This window comes from Castor canadensis, chromosome 14, assembly GCF_047511655.1.
Source record: "Castor canadensis chromosome 14, mCasCan1.hap1v2, whole genome shotgun sequence".
Taxonomy (NCBI): Eukaryota; Metazoa; Chordata; class Mammalia; order Rodentia; family Castoridae; genus Castor; species Castor canadensis.
Window position 1 is genome coordinate 17,779,886 of NC_133399.1, and position 18,575 is coordinate 17,798,460.

The 18,575-nt window shown below is 36.3% G+C and overlaps 1 pseudogene; it reads left to right on the forward strand.

The window, feature by feature from the left end:
• Positions 1 to 3,832: 3,832 nt before the first annotated feature.
• The window catches only part of LOC109676064 (actin-like protein 9), a 34,879-nt pseudogene continuing 20,136 nt past the window's right edge, over positions 3,833 to 18,575 (forward strand).

Genomic DNA, 18,575 nt, shown 5'->3' on the forward strand with positions numbered 1-18,575 from the left:
AGAAGTGCTACTGCAGTTCAGAACCTCTCTACTTCCATGTGAATGTGCGTCACTGGGCATTTTGTTCAAATGCAGAATATAATTATGCATGTCTAGGTTGACTTACAGGATTTTCATTTGCAACATGGTCCCAGTTGATACTGAAGTTGCTGCTCTGAGTTTGTGGACCACACTTTTTTGCTTTAACAGATACATTGAATTTATGCTTTGTACCCTGATGTTTTGAAGTTCAAGTGTTTTGTGAAATAACTAAGTAATCTCGTTAACATATACATTACATCATGCTAGCATTTCATTGCTGAGAATGCTCAATATCAACACTTAATATGAATTATTAGGAACATAATACATCTCTTGGTCTTATTCCTCACACAGAACTGTCAATTTATGTCATGGGAACAACATTTCCTCTACCATTCTCCACCACCACCTCAGTCCCTCATAACAATCACACTAGTCCTGGATGAAGTCAACAATTTTAGATTTCAGATGTGAGTGAGATATTGTGACATTTGTCTTTCTCTGTCTTTCATGTATCACAGTGACTTTCAGTTACATCTCTGTTGTCCCACATGTCAATAGAGTTATCAACACGTTCATGGCTGAATCCTATTCCATTGTGCAGTTGCACCACATTATCCATTTATCCACTGATGAGCAAGGGGATTTGTGTTGCTTATATATAAATTATGTAAATACTAAGCCATTTTATGTAACAGACATGAGTATTTGTGACTTTTGGTATATGTTATGCTGGAGGGTTCTGAAAACAATCTGTTGGTAGTGAAGGAGTGTTTATACACCAAGGTGTGTGGGACAGATCCAGCTCATGGGTTATTTTTGTACATAAAATTTTATTGGCACACATACTACCATGCTCATTGACTGTGTGAACTCAGTAGTGTTCCTGCACACGGGCAGATTGTCTTGTCTATGGAGTTCCTGAAACAACTTCCTCATGTGTACTGAGAGGTGACTGTCTCTTCACTTTAGTTTCTTCTCAAGAACACGATTCAGTTGCTGAGGATGGATGTAGAAGTAGTCATCCAAGGCTTGAGTTGGACTAAGGATTTTTAGTATGTTTTAGCAACAGGATATTTCTGTTGCTCTTTGTTGGAATCCTACCTGAGCCACATGACAAATCCAACTAGACAGCTGGAAGAGCGTACATGTTAAGGAAAAGCTAGGGTCCTGGACAAGGCTATAAATCTGCCTACAGTCATCTGTGTCCATAATATGTTAAAAATCCCAACCAAAATTGGCAGAGCCTCCCCAGCTGACCCACAGTGGATGATAACAGATGTATAAGGGCCAAACTCAGCTCTTAACCCCCCCGCTTGGTACCATCTTGTTTATGATAAATGCATCATATTAAGTGGCTTGGTTTTGAGAGGTTTTTGTGCACCAAAATTCTAACAGTTACCTTAACCAATAGAAATATAACTGAGGGCAATCATAAAAATTTGGTACTTTGTATTTTTCCCATTTCCTCTGATAATAAGGGAGTCATTCACACTTAATTTTTATACAAATATATTTGATACAACGTTACTTAAAATGATTATAGGTAGATTGACTTCCAGGCAAAAGAGTATGGATTTTTATGCAGGAAATATTGTGACTCCAAATTACAAGAATTAGCAACAGTTGAAGCTACCCTACAAATTATGCTTTGATCTTAAAGGTCAACATTAGTCCTGAGCATAAAGTTGAAATATAATGGATGATACTTTCATTCTTATTAGAATATGTTCACTGTTCATGGGAATTTGTTGTGACATTTCTGCATAGCCTTATATTGTGTATTGACTAGATCCCTCCCACCATTTCCCCACTGAAACCATTTCTGCTTCACTTAAAACAAAAGCCCGTAAATCACATTCCTTCACCTTCATGCCCACCATTTATTTTAACCTCTCCCACCAGTACTCACCATCATGCCTATTTTTACATTCCTGTCTTTCTTTTTTTATTCCAATTTCACTGTTCAAAGTGGTTTCTTCAGGTATCCAGCTGTGAATATACTATACATTGGTCAGTTCATCCTCCTCTATTACCCTCCTTCCCCTTTCCTGCCTATTATTCAATATTTTAAAAACATATCATTATGTCATCTACCTGTGTAGATGCAATGTATGTCAATATTTCTGACTCTCTATTTTTCTCTTTAATGGATGATTTTTGATGCTGTTCACTTATCACACTTTTAGTGGTTATGCCAGAATTTAGAAATGATAGGCAATTTATTTAAAACAACTGAACAATTCATACTTATTGGTAGCATTGGAAGTTTTCAAGAAGGACCACACAGATAATCCAATAACAAAATGCAACACATACTATAATCCCCAGGGAATAAATCCCCTTGCACATATATAGCAGCCTTCCACACTTGAATGATTATAATTATGGTATGAAAAAGTTATGTAGAATTAAGACATTTATCTCATCCTGATTATGAGGCCAAATTAATCAATCTTTTTCACCAAATTTCTCCTTCTATATAGAATTCCCTTGTAAACATGTACTTGGTAATCAGATTTTGCCACCGAGGACAGTAGGAAGTGTGGACACAAATATGAATAAAAATCAGAATACAGGTAATGTGTAGAACAGCTAATGTTCAGATCTAGCACATACAGGTCAATTAAAACTGACTTTTTGGGGAACAGCAGTTAATGTAGTGATTGTTCCAAGATTCAAACTTTGTCACAAAATTTCATTTGGTACAAAATTACATAATTTGTTCTAATTGTCAAATGTAGGATTTTTTTCAATAGTATGAGGAGAATACATGTGTATTCTTCATACTGAGAATGTAAGTAATGGGCTAGAAATTCTGCCAACAAATCTGAAGCCCTGAGTTCAACCACATTAACACAAACGAGAACAAAAACCAGTGTGTTTTTGTCCCCATAGGTAGAGTGCACAACAGGATTATATTTTATATATACAATAGAAAAATAATTTGGTCTGATGTATACTATGGGAGAAATTATTGTTAAGAAATTGGCATAATTCCAATTAATTGTTTTCATGTATCTAATCCAATTTGTAAGTTAGATTAGTTTGTAAAATAAATTTTGGATGAAGAAAAGTGATAAATTTGACAATTATTAATATATAAGAGAGAGCAGAAAGCTTAAGAAGAGTAGTTGATCTTTTTTTTCACCACAATTTCATATAGAAGTTTAATTCAACAAAGCAAACAATTCCAAAATTAATTTGTGGCATAATCTGATCAAATATGGTATTTGCTCACTGGACGTCTTGGAGATTTTTATCAGCAGCATTGTTTGATTCCCAGGACATAGGAATGCTTTTATAGTATTGCTCTCAAAGAGGGTTTTCAGACTCCTCTTGATGCCCTTATTCCTCAGACTGTAGATAAAAGGGTTCAGCATGGGGGTGACCACACTGTACATCACTGAGACCATTGCGTTTGAGTTCATAGCAAAGTTGAGGTATACTCACAAAAGCATGGAATAAAGTGAAGTAAGAACTGAGAGGTGAAAAGTACAAGTGGAAAATGCTTTATACTTGCCTTGACCTGAAGAGATTGTCTGGATGGAGGAAACAATCCTACAGCAAGTATAAAGAATGTAGGTGAGAGGACCAATACCCAGCAACCCAGCTGCAAAATTCCTGACATTATTAAGAAAAGTATCAGATCAGGCAAGGTAAACCAATTGATTAGTTGTGCAGAAGGACAATCCAAACACCATGAAAGTCTCTAATAAGGAATCAAGGGCACTTATGAGCCAGAAATATCAACACCAGCAAATCTCAGAGCTGGGAATTCATGATGACTGTGTAGTGCAGGGGCTGATAGATGGCCACAAAGTGGTCACAGGCCATCACAGCCAGGAGGAAGTTGTTCAACACTACAAATAATGCAAAAAAGGGTGATGCAACCTTCACAAGTTATGGCCTTGCTGTGTTTCTGGGTGTTTACCAGCATCTTTGCTGTGGTGATGGAAGTGAAGCAGATGTACACAGAGGACAATTTGGACAGAAAGAAATACATGGGTCTGTGCAGGCAGATGTCACATATTGCAGCCAGGGTGATGAGCAGATTCCCAAATACAGTGAACAGGTACGTTGAGAGGAAAAGTTCATATATGAGGAGCTGCAGTTCTAGGTCCTCCGAAAAGCCTTGAAGAAGAAATTCTGAAATTCATGTATAATTTCATAATTCTATTGCTGCAGGTGAATATCCAAAAGAGAAAAATAACTTGATTACATTAGATATCTACTTTGATCAACCACCAACCTGTACTATCTCTGATTAAAAATTCTTGTCCCTGTCTATACTGTTTCCTAAATATGTTCAATGTTCCACAGTTTTCATAACCAGTTTGTTCATGTACGTGTGGAATGTAAATTGATTTTGCACCATATTTCTGGCATTGCCTAAGCAATGACTTTTGTGTACTGGGAAATCAAATCCCTATAAATCATGCATGAAAATTATACAATAAATAAGGAAATTAACAAACAATATGAGGAGGATATGGACTTCATTCACCCTAAAGGCATGATACATGTTTGAGGAGAGAGAATTGAACATTATACAATATTTGCATTTACTAAAATATTACATTGTTTCCCATAAATTTCTACAGTTTTTAATGTATGTTTGTTAACCAGAAAATTATTATGTAAATATCAGATGGTGATAATTCTTTTTTTACTTTCTTTTTTATGGTTTTTACAATTACATTTATATTTGCTTACATGTGTATTCATTGCTTAAGCTACATCCACCTCTTCATAACTCTAATGAAGGAAAAGTGTGCAGGCAAAAAATAGTAAATATAGGCGTTTCTAGGCAGGGCAGGTAAACACGATGATATATTAACAGAAACATCAAAGAGGACAGGTTTGAAGACACAACATTATTTGAAGTCTGTTTCTAGCAGGAAAAAGTAATGATGGAAAAGCCTGAGGGTGGTACCTTTTTCACATATCAAAGCTTAGAACAAAGCCATGATGGTGACCAGAATGAGCTTGGGGAAGTGAGCGAGAGATCCTGTCTGAGAATGTGGAGGGGGCATGTGGCCTCACTGCTGCTGCAGAAGTAGAAATATTTTCAAGATGCAGAGTCCTTTGTTCCTGTGAGGTCCCTGTACTGTGTTTTAACCAGGCTTTTTGAGTATAATTTGTACGTGAATAACAACTCATATGTAATGTGTACAATTAGTTGTGTTTAGATAAACAAACCCTGGTCAAGCATCATCACAGTCAGTATGACAGACACATCTATCACCTCCCATAGTGTAGTGTTCTCATGTCCCATTTTGTGATTTTTTTTGTTCTATTAATTATTCTGGAGTTACAAACAGTAAGCATGAGATACATCCTCCTGTTAAATTTTGTAGTGCACAACATAACATTGTTAGTGCTAGCAGTAGAAAACATGGCATGTGCCTAGAAATTATTGTATGCAGCAGTAAGATTATAAACAGTAACAAACAACTACACATTTCTCCTCACCACCCCCATTACCCCACCAGTCTATTCAGTGCATCTCTTTGTTTGACTACCTTAGATAGCCTAAGTACATGGACTCATTCTGTAGTTTGATTTCAAAATCTTCTGTGTATCACAGAGGATCCTTTCCTGATTCTTTCTTTGTACGGCCATTGGGCAACTGTATTATAATAGTTAGAATCTGGCTAGTAAGGGACTCTGACATAAATAAATAATACAGGTCACCATCCTTGATGACCATGGATGAAAAATCCTCAGTAGAACACTAGAAAGATGAAATCAGCAGCATGTAAAAAGAATTATTCTCAGTTGGAAATATACGAACTTAAAGAAGTCTGGCTGTGAGGACTACCCATTCTGTAGTAATCTCTGTGAAATCCTGCAGGTATGTCATTACAATCTGTTCTCTTTATACACAGGCTTCATCCTTGTGTGTTTATACCATATGTAGATCAAATTTTTTGCTTTCTATTCAGCAATCATACAATAATATAAAATTGACCACGTATTTTACCTGTTTTGTTCAGTTTTGTGATTTCTCAAAGGTGAAAAATTTTAGAAAATGTAGAAAAAATATAAGAAATTAAGAGAATAATTGAAAAGAATGAGAAGATAAATAAATGGATTCAAAACAACTCTACTAAATGTTGAATGAAAATATAAAATGAATTGTAAATATAACTATCTTAAATACAATAAATAATTTCTCACAACATAATGCTGTCATTAAAAGTTTTATTGAAAAACCTGCAAATAAAATAATAAGAGATATTTTAGCAACAATGGAGGAAACAATATGGAAAATTATTTTATTATACACAAATATACATGGATTTAATTGTGATTTTGACATTGGTAGCAATGGCAATGATAACAAAATTAAAGGCCAACCATTATTAATACATTCTAATAATTCCTTTGGCGATTCTTGCCACACAGGTGAGCAGGTGCATTACATGAATCATCTCACTGATTCTTCACAGTCACCTTATGATGCCAATTATTTGAACATATTGTTCACAATAGGATCAGTGCAAATAGAGTGATCTTTGCATATATAAAATATTCATATGAAAAAGCTGTAGCTTTATGTTTATTTAAAGACAAGAATATGTAGCACAATGACAGAATATTATGGCTACTTATAAAAACAGAACTAATCACAAAAGTAAAATTTCAGTAATAAAGAAAAGTATATATACAATATTATAGCAAAAGCTGTAACAAGAAACTAATAATGATCACACAGAAGAACTTTTAATTTGAAAAAGCATGTGAGGTATTCAGTGATTTGACTAAAAAACTATAGCTTTCATATACTCATCAAACATAGCTATAGATTCGTAAAGGAATTAAATGGCAAACTGAAAACCTAATGCAAAAAAGCCTCCAAGCCTTCCTTAGAAAAAGGAAAATCAAATTATAAATGTGTTCATTCCTCATAGCAGCAAAAAAAACCTCTCAGGAACAATATGGAACTTCAAATAGAAACAAAAAAAAACTAAGAAGCTCAAAAACTCATCCTGAGTAGCAACAAAAGTATTGCAATATTAAGCTCTTTAATTTTACCTTTTTAACTATCAAATAGAACTTATGTATTCCTGTCAACCGCAGCATGAAGAAGAGATTAATGAAATATGCCTAACTTTTGTCAAATGGTCATGTTTATGAGCAATGCATAATTACTCTGTTCTTTATAAGAAACACAGAAACAGCCCCAGATAAAACCACATGTGAAAATTAACGAACAATGCCCTCACTTCACTGTATACCACTCCAAATCAGAGACTCAATTTTCCTCCTCCCTAATTGCATGCTCTTTTACGTGAAATGTTTTGTACCACTTTGTCATTCAGTCTCAGTCAATTAAACTTTTACTTTCTTCACATAGTTGTCAACAATGGTCTATGCTTTGCAAAATCTACAAGTGTATCTTTTCACCATATTAAGTATATTGTCAATTAATCAGTCAAGCAAGAGAAAAGACAGAGATCTCTCAGTTCTGGGCTAGGCTGGCTTGGTCCTCATGTGACAAACGTAACTTTTGTTAGCTTCCATGTTGGTTGAATGCTTCCTACAATACCTATCAGGTTCTCAGACAAAACTGAAAGGGGGATTTGAGAAGAAGACCTGCATTTGGAAGTCTGTATTTGTCTCTGGCTGGCTATGATGGAGACTGTAACTCTTCCTCATATAAGACAGTAGGAGGTACTAAAGCAGTGAACAGCCAGGCTTTGAACTCGAAATCATGTGGCCATGGCCTGTCCAGCTCAAGATTTTATCCTCTGAGAGACATTACCAGGTGATGTATTTATAGTCCCTACCCCTACCTGCTCATTAGGTGTATTTCCACTTGTTATTCAACAGTCATGCAAACTTGATTTCCCTGGACACATTGATAGGAACAGAAAGGAAATTTTCCTCCCCATTCCATGTTTTCAAGAGACAAGATAGAAATGAGGTAAATCCAGCATTCCTTTTTATTTCTCTATGAAATCTGTCTCCCTGATGTCTAACCTCCTGAAAACTTTTGCCCATTCCTTCTTTCTCCAAGGCGTGAGATATCTGGATTTGCTAGATTCCTTGTAAAACCGTGGCTTATAGAGGTGACTAAGCTCCTGACCACTTCAGAAAATTAGTATTTCCTCTTAATCAAGGGAGACAACTGTCTTCACTCATCATAAGACCTCAGGGCATTAGCAAAACCCTTGAAGTTTTGGTTAGGTTGATGAGCTGTTGGAGTTTGATTTTTGGAATAATGTTTCAAAAACTATATATGCATTTTCATTTATTAAATAATAGAGAGTTGTAAGAAACATATTTGGATGATTTTAATGCACCATGGACTGAAGTTATAATCTCTGAAGAATTGTCTGGGATAATTTTCACACACGCCTACGATATGATACCATTATCAGGCACGCATTTGTGATCTGAAGAACTGGGGCTCAGAGGGGCTTAGTGATCTACCCACAGCTGTGCATTTAGTAAGGACAATCTGTGCTTGGAACTCCATCAAAGTGATCCCAGTTTTCATTCCCTAGGTCATTGGTCCTCCACCAGGAGAGAGATCAGGTAACCTGCAGATACTTTGCAATGTCAGCAGAAAACTCTGGTTGCCACAACTGGGGAATTGATACTGTCCCTAGTAGTATAAGTGATGGATGCTGCCCAATTTTCTTAGATTCACAGCACAGTACACCACAAAGTATCCCCTAGCACGCATGTCACCTGTGGAGAGGTTGAAAACCACTACTGCACAACAGAACTTCTCCTATTTCAGTGTGAGTGTGGATCACCGTGGTCTCATTCAAATGCAGGTTCAGATTTGGCAGGTCCAGGTGACCCTGAGATTCTGTAATGTGCTCCCAGATGGTATTGCTACTGCCAGTTCCAGTTTGTTGATCACTGTTTTTTCTTAAACAGATGTATGTGTTATGCTGTGTAGCATAAAGTTTTGTAGGGCATCTACTTTGTGAAATAACTGTATACTGCTAATAACACGAGCACTTCCTCATGTGGGTATCATTTAATTGGTGAGACTGCTTAATATCACCTCAGTATTTCAAGAAGGAAATGTATTGATGGTTATAGTCAACACATTGTATATTTCTTCATCTTTTTTCTCATATGTAATTGAAATTTTGTATCCTTTAACGAACATCATCCCCAAACCAACCCACTCAATCACTTCAATCCATGGCAACCACTATTCTAATTTCTATGAAATATCCTACTTTAGATTCCAGGTTTGAGAGAGCTCATATGATATTTCTCTTTCTTTTTCACTTAACACAGTAGCATCCAGTTACATTTGTGTTGTCCCAAATGACAATGTAGTTATCAGGGTGTACCACATTTTCCATTCTTCCACTAATGAACACATAGATGAATTGCAAATATGAGAAACTTCCAATAATATTGCAGTGAACATGGATGTGCAGGTGTCTCTTTCATACCTTAATTTAATGACCTTTGGATTTTATATTCAGTAGTGAGTCATATTATAGTTCCAAACTGAGCCCAAAGGATGCAGTCCAGCATTTGAGTCAAGTGTGGGCACACTGATTCTTCATCCCCAAGAATACTCTCACCCACCTGAGTTCTGAATGTCGGTGGTCAGATGTTGAGATGTGTAGTTCAGTTTCATTTGCCTATTGAATTCTTTCTTCATGACATAGAAGTAAACTTGCAGGCCTTTGGTTTTTCATATATAATCTTGCAAACTTCCCCTTACTAAATGCAGTTTATGAGTGAACCAAATAGATCAAAAAATTCACTTAGCAAATAGTAGAGTTCAATAGATAATAACCATTGTGAGTATCATTGTCCCTCATTTTCCAACTTCACTGTGTATGACACCAAAAAACATACTTGGGACAAGAAGCGAGTCTGGCATTGCCTTAATTCTGAGAGATGGCAGTGGTGGTGGGGTTGGGGTGATCCTCCCAGGGCCCAGGCAGGCAACATAGAGCTTTGGAGTCCTCCATTCTGTGCTGGCCTCATGATCGTCATGTCTGACACCTCCTACCAGCTCCAGATTGGCACATTAAGACACAGTTTTAAGCAAGGGTCCTATGCTCCAAAACTGGATGTAACTATAAAGCTGATGTTTGTGATACAGAACTGGAGAGGCTAGAGAAAGAAGGTTACTACCTAGCCCTTGAGTACTGAGTTTGTTATGTTGTTGCAAAAAAGAGTTTTTGAATACATCAAGATATAAACCAAAGGAGTTTATTAGTAAAGCAAATCAAAGAAATTATTCTACACAACTCTGCCATGGGTTTAGGCACATCTGGTAACAGGTGTGATAAGTGTTTAATATCAGGGGTTCTAACATCAGAGGATTAGATATTTGTGTAAATTTGCCTTAGTCTGATATTTTCCTTTGTTTGCGACATGTGGTATATGTAATCATTTTGTTGTTACCCTGTGCTGTCAGTTGGGCCCAGAGATATCAAGATTGTTGCATTTATTAAATTTGGGATACTATGACGATGGTGTCTGAGTAATCCATCAAAAAAGAAGGCATTCTGCCAGATGTTCCCTTTAAGGCAGGTATCCTACCTTGAAATAAATAGTTTCCTTTGTAAACACTTTTGTAATCAAAGGAGTGATTTTCTCTAATGTTTGCTCCCAGGACAAGAGTGTTTTTCAAGATAAACTTACTCAGTTTTCAGAGTGTATAAGTATTTGGGCAAGCAGGCAAAATCAGAGGAATAGCTACCTCTATTTTTCACTGAACATTACAGATTAGTGTTGGAATGTGAAGTTTAGAGAAAAGAAGGTAGAATCGTTGTGCTTTTAATCATGCTAAACATTAATAATGTGTTTATCTCTAAATCCCAGGACGCTGTTTATCATGCCTTATTTTCCCTGTGCTATCTTTCTTCATCTACTGGAGAATCAAACTATTTTTCTTTCTTGTCTCCCTCCTTCTTTAAATCTGTAGCTTGTAATTTTTAAACATTTGCTGTTCACAGAAGAATGAAATGCTTTCCTGTTTTTTCCTGCTCCACATAGAATTTGATTAATATTTTATCATTTGTGATTGCTATTATTTTTCTATAGTAAGAATGTTCATCCTCTCCATTGCTTTGGGTCCTGATAGTGAATCACATGATACGCGTGCATGTCACTCCAATGTGGCTTTGGTCTTGGACAAACTGATGCTTAGTTTTGGGAGTGAACTCAACTGGCTTAAGGAATGCCTACAGAATTGGTAAATCATTAATTTTGGTTGTGCAGGAGGATGTTCCTTGGGAAGATTGACACATGGGTTTTCAAACAACCAAGTGAGGACATCCTGCCCAGAATGTGAGCATCAGTGTCCAGTTTCTTGGTGGTCCAGATGGAACAAGAGAGTAAAATAGGGAGAAATCTCTCTCTCTCTCTCTCTCTCTCTCTCTCTCTCTCTCTCTCTCTCTCTCTCTCTCCTTCCTTCTCCCTTTTCCTTTTTGCAGCATGAAATGCTCTTTAATGCTTCTGCCTGGTACATCAGACTCTAGTTTCTTTAGCCTTTGGGCTCTGGGACTGGTACCAGCAGCACCCTTAGGGTTTGATGAAAATTAGCTTTGTCTAGATATTTTAGCACATATACTTGTTCATGTCTGCCATCTCAGATTACTTGTATATGGCCATTACAATCTAGTTAGAAGTGAACAGAGATGGATAGTGGGAAGTTACCCAAAACAGAATTAGAAAGAAGGAATTTTTTCTAGTTCGCTACTGCACAATGGGTGACCATCCTTCACAGTAACCCATTTCATACTTCATTATTAATTAAAAAGAGAAGCTTAGAAACTACACACACAAACTTATAATATACACACGGACATATTCACTACCTAATTTGATCAGTATATCTTTTATACACATATGGAAATATCACATTGTTCCAAAACATGTCAAATATAGTGTGTTACTGAGAATTTAAAAATTCTAACATATGACTTGATAATTTTTTGCTGTGTATATATGTAGCTAACTGCATACTATACCCCAAAATTTGTACATTAAAAATAATAATTCATTAAACTTTAAAACTTGATATTTAAGTACTTTTTTTAAAGTAACATCAGGCATTATCTTCTGTTCTCCAGTGGTTTATTTACAAATCCAGGAGAAAGATACTCAAAACAATCACATGTACCAATGTACCTTCCATTGAACCCATCATATCTTGAAAATGCCATGAGTCTCACATAAATTTAATTCATCTAACCAATTGAACATCATAATACAGCAACACAGTATGCTATAGAGAATTGCTTTTAACCCTGGAGATGAAAAGCAAACAAACATACTACTACTTTGTAATCTAGCAATCCAACTACACAGTAAAAACCCCAAAGGAAAGCAAATCACTGTTTTGAAGATGTATTTGCCCTCCCATGCTTATTTAGGTATTATTCACAATGGCTAACATATGGAATCAAAATGAGCATCCATTTACAAATGAACTGATGACTTAAACATGACAGATATGCACGATGGAATGTTAGTTATCTGGCCAGAAGAAAGAATGAAATTTTGCCATTTGCAGTGGGAAAGAAACACAGAGGGACAGAAGCCCATGACAGAAAGACAAATACATTAAGCCTGCCTTATTTCTGGATTTATTACATTCATTTTAACCAAGCATGTTCAACAAATAAATAAATTTTTAAAAATAAAAGCAAATTTCAAAAGACAAATTTTAAATTCTCACCCATGCATTACTCAACTCGGTTCATGTGGAGAGGCTTGCATTCAATCTCATGTTAGTCACTTGTGTTTAAATTGCTCTGTCATCTGCTGAGTGTTTCCCTTCCCTTAATTTTGTGAAAAACAAGCTTCTCCCAAAGTAAGTGGTTTACAAAATGCAAGATAAATATTATAATAATCCTACCAAACCAATAATGGCATGTAATATGCTTAATTAAAGTGATAAATAGAAAATTTTAAATTTGTTGAAGGGTGGCAGGCATATTCAAAAGTGATGTGGCTGTATGGGAATAATAAATAAGAATTCACAGCGTAGTACTGAAATCCGTGCATCTTGTGCATTTGTGGTTTTTCCTCAGTGATGATCACCTTGGAACCTTGTCCATGTGAATAACAAAAATCTACTCTACTACACATAGAAGAAGTTAAATTAATTGACTTCATCATCAATGTGATGAAGTGTGTGTCTGTGAAGAGAGTAAAATTCTCACTGTCAGCTGGTAAGAAAGGTATAAGGGAGGGAGATGAGAGATTTGTGATGGAGTAGAAAAATGTACTTAGGAAGAAACATTGTAGATTGTAAACTAGCTTGGAAAAGCATTTTGAATGTTCTCTGAAGTAATTAATAATAAATGTTGGAGATGATAGATATCCTAATTACCCTAAGTAAACCACTGACAATTTAAAATATATTGAAGTAACATACTATTCCCCATAAATACAAGAAGTTATGTTTCTTTTTAAAACAAAAATAAAACGTAAATATTTTAAGACATATTACTTTGTTAATCATGTGAAGCAAATTACCCAAAACCATGTGCGTTAAAGCAACACACATTTGTTAAAGTTCTAGTCTATGGATGGGAACTTCACATAGGCCTCTGCTAATTTTTCTGGTCAGGGCTTCACATTGTCCAAAACACACCATTGGTCTGGCTGAGTTCTAACCTGGAGCTCAGGGGCCTCCTCCAGGCTCATCCAGGTCATGAGCAGAATTCATTCACTTGTTTGGTGCCACTGATGTCCTGTTGTCATGCTAGGTGTTGGACAGGACTCACTTTCAGCACTGGAAACTTTCCTTATGCTCTTGGTATGTGGGCTTATCAAAACATGGCAGCTTAGTGCATAAAGTTTGGCAGAAAAGCAATGATTTTCAAGATTTTACGCAAAGATAATTGCTAGAACGTTCCATAACTCTGACATACTACATTTCCCTTATTTACTGCCCTCAGCACTTTTATGTACCTTTGAAAATATTACACACCTCTTCTCTTTCCTACCGCTCACTGATTCTTCATCTTAATCTATTTCACTAGCATTTCTTATGGATGTCTAAATCCGTCTGTCCTATCAAATCATTTACATATTAAGAACTAACACATAGCTACTGAACACCTGCTAAATTGTGGGTCTCTCATCTGTGCCTTCATGGCATTTCCGTTTTTTATGAACTACATATTTCTACCCCACTAAAATTCCTGTGTTTGGATCCTAACTCCTAATAGACCCAGCAGGGCTGATGCCTTCACCATTCTGAGTCCTATTTGTGTGAATGTATAATGAGGTTTATAATGTACTTTTCTAAAGAGTAAATCAGACAAATCTCTTTAGTTGCTAAAATCTGGGTATTATATATAAAATGATCTAAATAAATGATCATTGAATTTTCAAACACTTATGAGTGCACGACTAAACAACAGACCTTAACTTGTTTACCTATTTTGGAAAATGATAAACCAAGGAGTGCAGTATCCCAGCTTTTATATCAAGAGGTCATGGGTCAACCCCTTTATGGAGGAAAATGAGGCAAGTGTTTTAGAAATACTGGGGAAGTGCTCTCAACACTGTTCATAGTGTTGTGGTGTCAAGAGACCTGATCAAGTCAAGCTCATAAGTCTTAGACTTTTGGAAAACCTTATTTGAGGATCACAGTATGGTTTCAGTAGTTTAGAATTCTGGAATGAAGAAGAGTTAATGGAGGATAATTAATGAGGTTGATTTATCTGACATTTAATCAGGTGTCTTGGGAATAGAGAATCAGCAGGGAACTATTTCGTCTGTGCTGTACAAGGTCCCATAGGAAATGGAGATGACTCAGGATTGGAATAACAAGAAGGAAGTGTGTCTAGTGATCACACACACGCAGCTGAGAATAAATCCCCTGCCATTGTTTTGGGCATGCATAACCATGGTATAGAAGAGGTAGTCTTTCCATTACAGTCCTCATCTCTTTGGGGGAATAATGTTTGACAGCTTCCTACAGTTATGTTTAGCTACATAGTTGCAGCCTCCATTGACAACCATCCACAAAGGAATTCGGACTTGCACATGGAGAACTTCCATACAGGAGAACAATCCAGGTGAGTCTGAGGGCTCATTAGTGACCTCAAGAGAATTTCTGAGAGACGGAAGCCAAGGATATTCAGCTAAGGTCAGCCATGTGCCAGCACAACTTCTCTCAGAGCTGAAAGATGGCTGTGGATGCTTCCTTGTTTATTTCATTAATTCATTGATGTATTTATTTGCCATGCTGGAAATGGAAGTGAACACTGAACTCTGCAATCCAGAGTTATTGTTGACAATGAATTGATGGCTATGGAAGTCTAGTTAGAAAAGACATTTGATGCTTAAAGTATGTTCAGTGTCTACAAGGACTTTGTATTTATTTAGGTGGAAAAGAGAAATTGCATTTCCGGTGGACAGACGTGCAGTGACATGAGGGCATTCTTGTTTATGAAGTACAATGCTGTGTTTATTTAATTATTTATGTCTTACACCCATTTTGTAAACTTTGCAGCATTTCCATGGAATTATATTTGCTATTTCTCTATTTACTTGTGGAGTGATACTTTGCCTATAGAAATTTTAAATGGTATTCAGTGAAATAAATTTATATTTTTATGTCTAAGTTTCTTACCTTGGCCACAATAAGTTTGTCCACCCACAGGCTTCATATGTAATTTTCTAGTGTTCTTCTAAAATACATGATTTACTTTCTTACTGTGTTCTTTATTTCCTCTGATTTTGGGTAAGATATTGAGCTCAGGGCTCAATTTCATTTTCCTCAAGAAAGACAATTATTTGTGCTACTTTTTCTTTACACACTTTCAGCTCCTCTAGCCACATTGAAACAAACTTGCCATGTATTAAATGTCAGTACATACAGAGGCATAATTCCTGATTCATTCAGCTAATAGTTATTGAGCATTTGTTACATGCCATTTTTTGTTACTTCTGAAATGCAGGCAAGTGTTAGTGTTTCACCTTGTTTAATGGATGCCCTCTTGGAAAAAGGCTGAGCATGACAGGAATTCCAAATCAGAGTGGTAAAGAGGATTCTCTACAATGGAGAGATTTATATGCAGAACCCGTTCACTGAAGTCTTGACTATAGAATATATGTAACAGTGTTTGGTCAGATTAATATCACATAACTTGGTCATATCTTTTCTCTCTCTTTTTTTGTTAGTCACAATAACCACATGGACCTAGAAAACAAAATACAATCAGAATTTCTGTTTCTTGGGTTTTCAGAGGACTGAGGATTGGAGTATGTCATCTTTGTACTGGTCTTCTCTAAGCGCCTGGTCACAGTGCTTGGGAACCTACTCATTGTCCTGAGCACCATCTCAGATTCCCATATTCACACACCTGTGTACTTCATTCTCTTCAACCTGTCCTTTCTGGACATCTGCTTCACGTCCACCACTGTCTGAAAGATACTAGTGATCATTCATATACATAGAAAGTTCATTATCTAAGCAGGCTGCATCAACTTAATGTTTTTATTCATACTCTTTTCAGGATTGTACATCTTTCTACTAACTATGATGTTTTAGGGCCATCTGTCACCCCATACATTACACAATCATCATTAATGCCCTACTCTGTGTTTTGCTGGTACTGCTGTACTGGATGGTGAATGTCATTTATTCTATCCTACAAAGTTGAATGGTGCTCTGGGTGTATTTCTGTGCAGACTTAGAGATCCCACACTTTTTCTCTGAACTTAATCAGGTTGACCACCATGTGTGTTCTGACACTTTTCTCAATGACTTGGTGATAAATTTTGCAGCTGTGCACTTGCTGGCATCCTTTATTTTACTACAAGATTATTTCCTCCATCTGTGGAATCTCGTCAACTCAGGGTAAATATAAAGCATTTTCCACTTGTGCATCTCAACTCTCAGTTGTTTCCTCATATCACTGTACATACCTAGGTGTTTACTTTTGTTCTGCTTCAATGGAAAACTCACATTCAACTGCAAGAACCTCAGTAATGTACAGCACGGTAACCCCCATGATAAACTTTTACATCTACAGACTGAGAAATAAGGAAATCAAGAGTGCTCTCAAAAGTCTCCATCAGATCTAAACAGTAAAAGAACCAATTGTGCTGAAACTGTAGAAAGATCCTTCATGTTTCTTTTATTCTGATCATCTTTGCTATGTAACTCAAACACAAAATTTACACTATGTACCCTTCTGTTCTTGGTGACACCTACTCTTTTTCATTTTATCATTTTTCATCTTTCCCAAAGCTTTTCCATCTTTGGAAATATTTGGATATTATCTTTTCTCCTATAAGACAAATTTATAGGAATTATTTCATCTTGAGACATATATGACACTAAATAATTAATATTTTGCTTTACTAAAATAATCTAAGTTTTACTCCTGTTGTGGGGGATCAATTTGGAAACACAGGACACTTAGTAGACATTATTTTGGAAGAAAATCTTAGACAATAGTATTTCTCATGTGTTTTTATCATTTCATCTATTATTTCATTAACTTACTCCCATTTTAAGAGAGTAGAAATGTATTCAATTTTAAAGTCTTATTGGTTTCAGTACATGATCAGCTGCCTCTACTGTTTCTGGGCTATAGTGAGATAGAATTTCACTGAAGGTGTGGTGGTGAAAAGAACATCATTTTATGGTGGCCATCAAGCAAAATCAAAAAGTAAAGACAGGGGCAAGATACATCCGTGCAGTGCATGCCCTCAGTGACCACTTCCTCCATCTAGACTTCTACCTCCTACTTTCCACCACCTCTACGGAATGCCATCAGATTGGGAATACAGCAAGGAGTAATCCATTGATTGGAGGAGATCCAAGCACTTCCCAAAAGCCAGTCAGCTAACAATCAGTTGTCAAAAAACATGACCTTGTGGAAGATAATCCATATTCAAAACATAATTACATATTATGCTTAAAGTTAGCATACTTAATTTTTTTCAACAGACGGTAAATAAAAGTGAATGCAAGGGTTGTTTTATTGTCATTCTGGACATGTTGTGAACTCATACACTCTGGCAATCTGTGATTAAGCTTTATTTCATGTTGGTGTAAATAAGTTGAATAATGAAGCAGAGGTTTGGGAATACTAAATGTTGATGGCCTACCTTACATTGCCAAGATCCTGTATTCATTGGAGAAGCTGAGGGAGACAGTGATGGGAATGTGTTCTAAAATGTGGATTTTTAACAGGGAACATCTTCTACCTCCTCTCATCTGCACAGAGAAGCCCCACAGTTCTCTGATCTGACATCCTGAAGCTCACCTCTTCTTACAGCTTCATCAATAACATTGCTGTGCATTTTGTGTCCATTGTCCTAGGTATTTTCCCTCCAGCTGGGATCATCTCTTATTCTAAGATTTTCTCTTACATTCTCAGAATTTCACCAACCTGGGTAATATACATACCCTTTTCCGTTTGGGGGTTCCTCTTCTTGTTGGTCTCTGGGTTAGCTTTCCATTGCTGTAGCAAAATACCAGAGAAAATGAGCTTATAAATAGAGGAAGTTTATTTTGTCTCAATACTTGAAGATTCTGTGGATTTGAACTGTGGATAAGCAGCATAGATTGAATGGGA